Source organism: Triticum aestivum, chromosome 4B, assembly GCF_018294505.1.
Source record: "Triticum aestivum cultivar Chinese Spring chromosome 4B, IWGSC CS RefSeq v2.1, whole genome shotgun sequence".
NCBI lineage: Eukaryota > Viridiplantae > Streptophyta > Magnoliopsida > Poales > Poaceae > Triticum > Triticum aestivum.
In genome coordinates, this window is record NC_057804.1 from 47,795,111 (window position 1) to 47,801,110 (window position 6,000).

Sequence of the window (6,000 nt, forward strand, 5' to 3'; positions counted from 1 at the left end):
GCCTTCCATTGCAGCAATTCCAGTGTGGTGCCCAGCTTTTTCTTGTCACCTACGCAATTCGGGTACAACAATTTTTTGTGATCCTCTAACATGCGCTGCAACTTCTTCTTCTCCAAATCACTTGCGCAGATTCTCTTTGCATCGGCAATGGCCCGACCTAGATCATCAACGGGCTCATCTGATGCCTCTTCTTCAGCTTCTTCCCGCATTGCCAGCTCAGCTTCTTCCTGCATTACGGGCTCAGCTTCTTCCCCCATTGTTGTATCATCGTATTCAGGGAACCCATGGCTAGGATAGCTGTCGTCGTCCTCTTCTTCTTCATTGTCTTCCATCATAACCCCTCTTTCTCCGTGCTTGGTCCAAACATTATAGTGGGGCATGAAACCGGACTCAAACAGGTGGACGTGAATGGTTCTTGACGTAGAGTAATTGCAATCATTCTTACAGCCAGCACATGGACAAGGCATAAAACCATCCGCCCGCTTGTTTGCCTCAGCCGCAAGCAGAAAAGTACGCACGCCCTCAACGAACTGGGGAGAGCATCGGTCATCGTACATCCATTGCCGGCTCATCTTCATTACACAACACCGAATAGATCAAATTAATACAAGTTCATACATAAAGTTCATACAACACTTAAATGCAACAAACAAATAACTCTCTAGCTAAAGTATTTAAATGCAACAACAAATGCGATCAAGATCGCAACTAAGGTAACAATTGATCCAACAACATAATGATACCAAGCCTCACTATCGATGGCATATTTTCTAATCTTTCTAATCTTCAAGCGCATTTTCTCCATCTTGATCTTGTGATCATCAACGACATCGGCAACATGTAACTCCAATTCCATCTTTTCCCCCTCAATTCTTTTCAATTTTTCTTTCAAGTACTCGTTTTCTCTTTCAACTAAATTTAACCTCTCGACAATAGGGTCGGTTGGAATTTCCGGTTCACATACCTCCTAGATAAAAATATCTATGTCAACTTGATGGGCATAATTATTTGTCATAAACATGAAATGCAACAAATAGTTTTAAAAGAGAATATACAACATCCGAATCATAACAAGGACGAGGGCCGACAGGGACGGATATCAAAACCATGGCACTATGTATAACAAACAACGTACGGGTAAGATAATTATTATACGAGTAACTATATATCCAAATCACACAAACATCATTTTTTTATATAAATTTCATGAACAAGAGGCTAACCACAAGGTGGTGTCGGCGACAGGACGGTGCGGGCGATCGACAGTGGTTACGACGGAGATTTAGAAGGCACTAAGTAAACCACACCTACATATGCAAACTAAGTGTTATTTTGACCTCAAATTGCATATAAATCAAATACTACCACATATAATTCCTCCCAAATTACTAAAACCCACAATTTATCACTATATAAACCAATGCACTAGCTAATCTAGCAATGAGAGATGAAAGGACAAAGTTGCTAACCTTGGTGATCATTTGAATGGATGAGGGCCTGCAAATCTTGACAAATTTGGGGCAAATTTTGTGATGAACTCGAGAGGAAGAAGGGAAGAACAAAAGAGAGGGAGAGGGGAAAGGGGGAAGAATAGAGTGCGGGTGGACGAAGGATTTATATAGGACGACCTTTAGTACCAGTTCGTGCCACGAACCGGTACTAAAGGTGCTGGAAGGGCCCCACTCTGACAACATCCTGCCACCACTCTCATTAGTACCGGTTCGTGGCACGAACTGGTGCTAAAGGTTTGCCACGAACCGGTACTAAAGAGCTCCTCCCGGCTAGCCATTGGAACCGGCACTAATGGACACATTAGTGTCGGTTCTGTTACAAACCGGGACTAATGTGTCTCACATTTGACCCGTTTTCTACTAGTGATAACCAGCTACCGCACACATTACGAGGTGGTTCCTTTGGCACGTATTGTCCAAGCAGAGATTGTGTCCCTCTTATCGTGGGATCCCCATCAATACGGGTATGGGCAACCCAACCGTGCCATCAAACGCGGTGAGTGGGGAATGAGCAGGTTTTATTAGGCAAGAGGGGAGGCGCAAAGTTTCGTCGCCTTCATAAAGAGGAAAAGCCCCCTCCTTTCCATCCACGCCTTTCTCCTTCTGCTAGTCCCTTTCCTTTCGCTCGAGCCCTAGCGCCCAAGCATTCATCCTCCCACCAACAAAGGTTCTCCGAAAATGTCCGGATCTGGAGTAGGAGGCAAGTGGATGGCCTCCTCCGTCCAGGAGAAGGATATTAAAAAACTGTGGGCGGCCGGGTATCTGGCCAAGAAAATCGGCCACCGTCTTCCGACGGCGGGACAGATTGTCCCTACTCCGGAGCCCCACAAGAGGGTTGTTTTCCTCCCCCATTTCGTCCGCGGGCTTGGGTTTCCCCTTCACCCTTTTGTTCGTGGCATGATGTATAATTACAGGATTGATTTTCAAGATCTATCCCCCAATTCCTTCCTCAAGATCTCGATGTTTATCGTCGTGTGCGAGGCCTTTCTCCGCATTTCACCGCACTTCGGACTGTGGCTGAATATCTTCAATGTGAAGCCCAAGGTGGTGAATGGCGAACACGCCGAGTGCGGAGGCGCCATGGTGAGCAGGATGCCCAAGGTCACATGGCCGACGGGTACTTTCAACGATTCTGTCAAGGAGTGGTAGCAGCAGTGGTTCTACATCACTGAGCCGCGCGGCAAAAAATGGGCCGCTCCTCCTGAGTTTTGATCTAGAGCCCCTTTGTGGCTTACGTCCTGGCCCAAGAAGGGCGTGAACTGGTCGTCATTCGACGAACTGTCAGTGATCCAGGTGCGTGTCAAAGGCATGGAAGACAGGGCCATCAGGCTTGTTGACATAGTCCAGGTGATGCTAGTCCGCCTCATCCTTCCTTGTCAGCACAGAAGCTGTGATTTATAGGAGTATGACCCGGCCGAGCACCAGACGCTGCGGGAGCTTTTTGACTCCTCGCACAAGGACATCTACAAGGTGCTCTTCAAGTCCGGCAAACCGTGGCTAGACTCCGCCGCGGACCGCGGGTACCAACTGTCCCACCCCGCAAGTCCGGTAAGTCATGATTATATCTCGACCATCCGCATGTCTCGAGGGAGATGTTTTTTAATGTGCTTTTTCATGATCACCTCAGGGATGGACGAAGAAGGCGGGGCGGATTCATTGTCCGGCCCCGTTGCCGGAAGAACCGGCCGGACCACTTCTGACGAAGATGCTGGTCCCATCGCCTTATGAGGCCCCGAAGAAAGAGGCCAACAAAAAGGCCAAGGAGACCCGGAGCAGCCTCCGTCGTCGCGGTGCCTCAGACACGAAGTTCGAAGACTCCAGTGACCATCCCTCCTCCGAAGAGAGCGAGGAGGAGGAAGAGGTCGAGGAGGAGGAAGAGGACGAGGAGGAGGAAGAGTACGAGTCCCCTACGAGGGGGAGGAAGAAAAGGACAGGCTCCTCATCCTTAAGGCAGATTCGCCTAAGAGGGGAAGAACACTCATCCCCAAGGCATCCACCACAGCTACCGACAGCAGCCCGGAGTGGGATCCCAGGGCCCAACCCGAGGTAAACTCGTAAGTGCATGAAATCCGAACATGTCCATGCATCCGGAATTACTAGAGTGTAATATTTCGATTTGCACTGTGCTTTTTACAGTCCAACGAGGTCTCCTGCCAAACAGTCCTCATCGGAGGATTCATTGAGTTCCGATGCCTTGGAGAGTGAGACTCCTCCAAGGGCCCCTTCCCCAAAGCCTGGTTGTGACATCGAGGTGTCATCCCAAAAGGACCTGAGCCAGGGGGGCGTACCTCGGGAGCCAGATACGCAGGAGCGGCGGTTCCCGTGAACGTCGACGGCAGGGGTGATCTTGGATTCGGCCCACGGCCGGACACAGTACCGGAGATCGTTGAGGCTCCGGGGTCAGGCAGGCAGCCTATCTTAACTGGAGGGGCCGATACTGCTCCACCTGCGACCTCTGTCCACCCAAAGGTGTCGGGCGGCCTATTGACAGCGATGAAGAGCGCTTCCATCATTGATGAACATCGCGCCCTTATGGGCGTGGTGATAGAAAAGATTCAGGCCGCTGAGAGTGGACTGAATGAATCATGCGTCAGCCTTATAGAAGGCTTGGAGGTATGTTTAGAAGACTATCATAGTATAGATAGTAGCCTCTGATAAACTTTTCGGAGAGGACAGGAACCGAACAGGGGATCAAATTTTCGTCCACAGGAGACTCAACTAATGACACATATCTATTTCTTTATGAATCAGGCGTCTACATGGACTGCCTCCTCTCATACTGCGGAGGTGTCCGGACTCAAATGGTGTCTGGAGCAGGCCGAAGAGGAACTCGGCCGAGTGAAGAAGCAGCTGGAGGATAAACAAGGTATGTTGAAACTTATAGTAAATTTTAGCACAAGTAGGTAGTTGTGTCTAACTTTAAAGCATTTATAACACGCACTCTAGGGGCAAATGCCAAAATTGAGGCGCTCAAGAAGGCTGTTGCCTTGGCCGAAAAGAAGGCAGCCGCGGAGCAGGCTCTCCGCGAGAAGCACGAGGCCAGGGTCGTGGAAGCTGAACGAGAGCTTAAGGAGGCCGTGAATAAGAGCGAGACTTTGGAGCAGAGTCTATTATTGAAAGAATCCGAACTCATCCAAGCTCTCCAGACCGCAAATGATGCTCGGGATGAAGCCCAGACTGCTCTGAAGGATATTCAGGAGGCGCGGACGATTGCGGCTGGTAAGGGTTTTTCTTATTCAAAGCGATTTGTATGCGATCGGAGGGAAGATTCATGGTGAGCCATTGAATCCTGATTTTTCCAGGGGCATTTGCGGAGCTGCCGCACAGCATATCTGATGCTGCCCAATTCTGCCGAGCCGAGGAGAAGGAAACTATAGAGAAGCTCTTCTGGTCGCAGTATTTGGCGCCGAATTATCCGGTGCCATTTGTTGACCAGCTGAAGCAGCTGATCGAACTGCATCAGGCGCCCGAACAAGCCATGAAGGATTTGGTTATCCGGCTATGGCCTGCCGTGCCCATTCCGAGCAGCTTCTTTGGGCTCATGAAGCGAATTGTGAGTGCCCGTCCTCGGCTGGACGTGATTAAGCGGTCAGTTTGCATAGAAGGTGCATGAATGGCATTTGCCCATGCGAAAGTGCACTAGGGGAACCTTGATGCTGAGAAGCTGATGATCGAGGGGCCGCCGGAGGGGAAGGAGCACCGCAAGCTGAACTATATTATGATGGTGTCCTGAAGGGGGGCCGCCTTGTGGCAGAGTAATGTGCGAAAGACATTATTTTTCCCTAAAGGCCGTTGTGTTGTCCTTTGTAAGGCGGAACAAAGTCACTTTTATGTATGTGCCTGTTATGTTTAAATTTTATTCCTGCGCGACCGTTTTATATGTTAATCTTGAGAGTTGGCCAGTCGTCGACTTTTGTCCCCATGTAGGAACTACGAGGGTGTTCGGGATACACCTGAACACTCTTTATCCCATTTCTTGGGTCCATGAAGGAGGTGTTCAGCATAGCGAACCAGGCAATCGGACTATAGGGCTTTATTACTCTCACTTAGCCATAGGAATTCGAGTATGGGAGGCGCAGCCCCTGGTGTTCGGAAGACCACACGAGGGGCTCTAATAGCGCCTGATCGATAGATCGATCCTTCACACTTTGCATTGTATTATGGCATTATGTGGAATAAATCCTTAAAGATTTTACAACGTCGCGAACAGCTGACCAGCTCTCGCCTTGTCATGATAGTCAGTTTTCGGCTTTCTCTGCTGAGGTGTTCATCCGGAAGAACCGGGACACAATCGCTGTAGTTCTCCTAGCGCTACCTTAGCCTATATTGCGGAACGTAAGGTACCAAAACATGGGATCCGGGCAAACCCAACTAATGACCCAAGACATGATTCCGAGCTGATGCATATAATGCTATAAGTTCGGGTGCCGAGCAACCGAGAAGGTGGTCGGACTTTGTTGCCATAGTGCGGGTGCAATGAAGCCCCTGG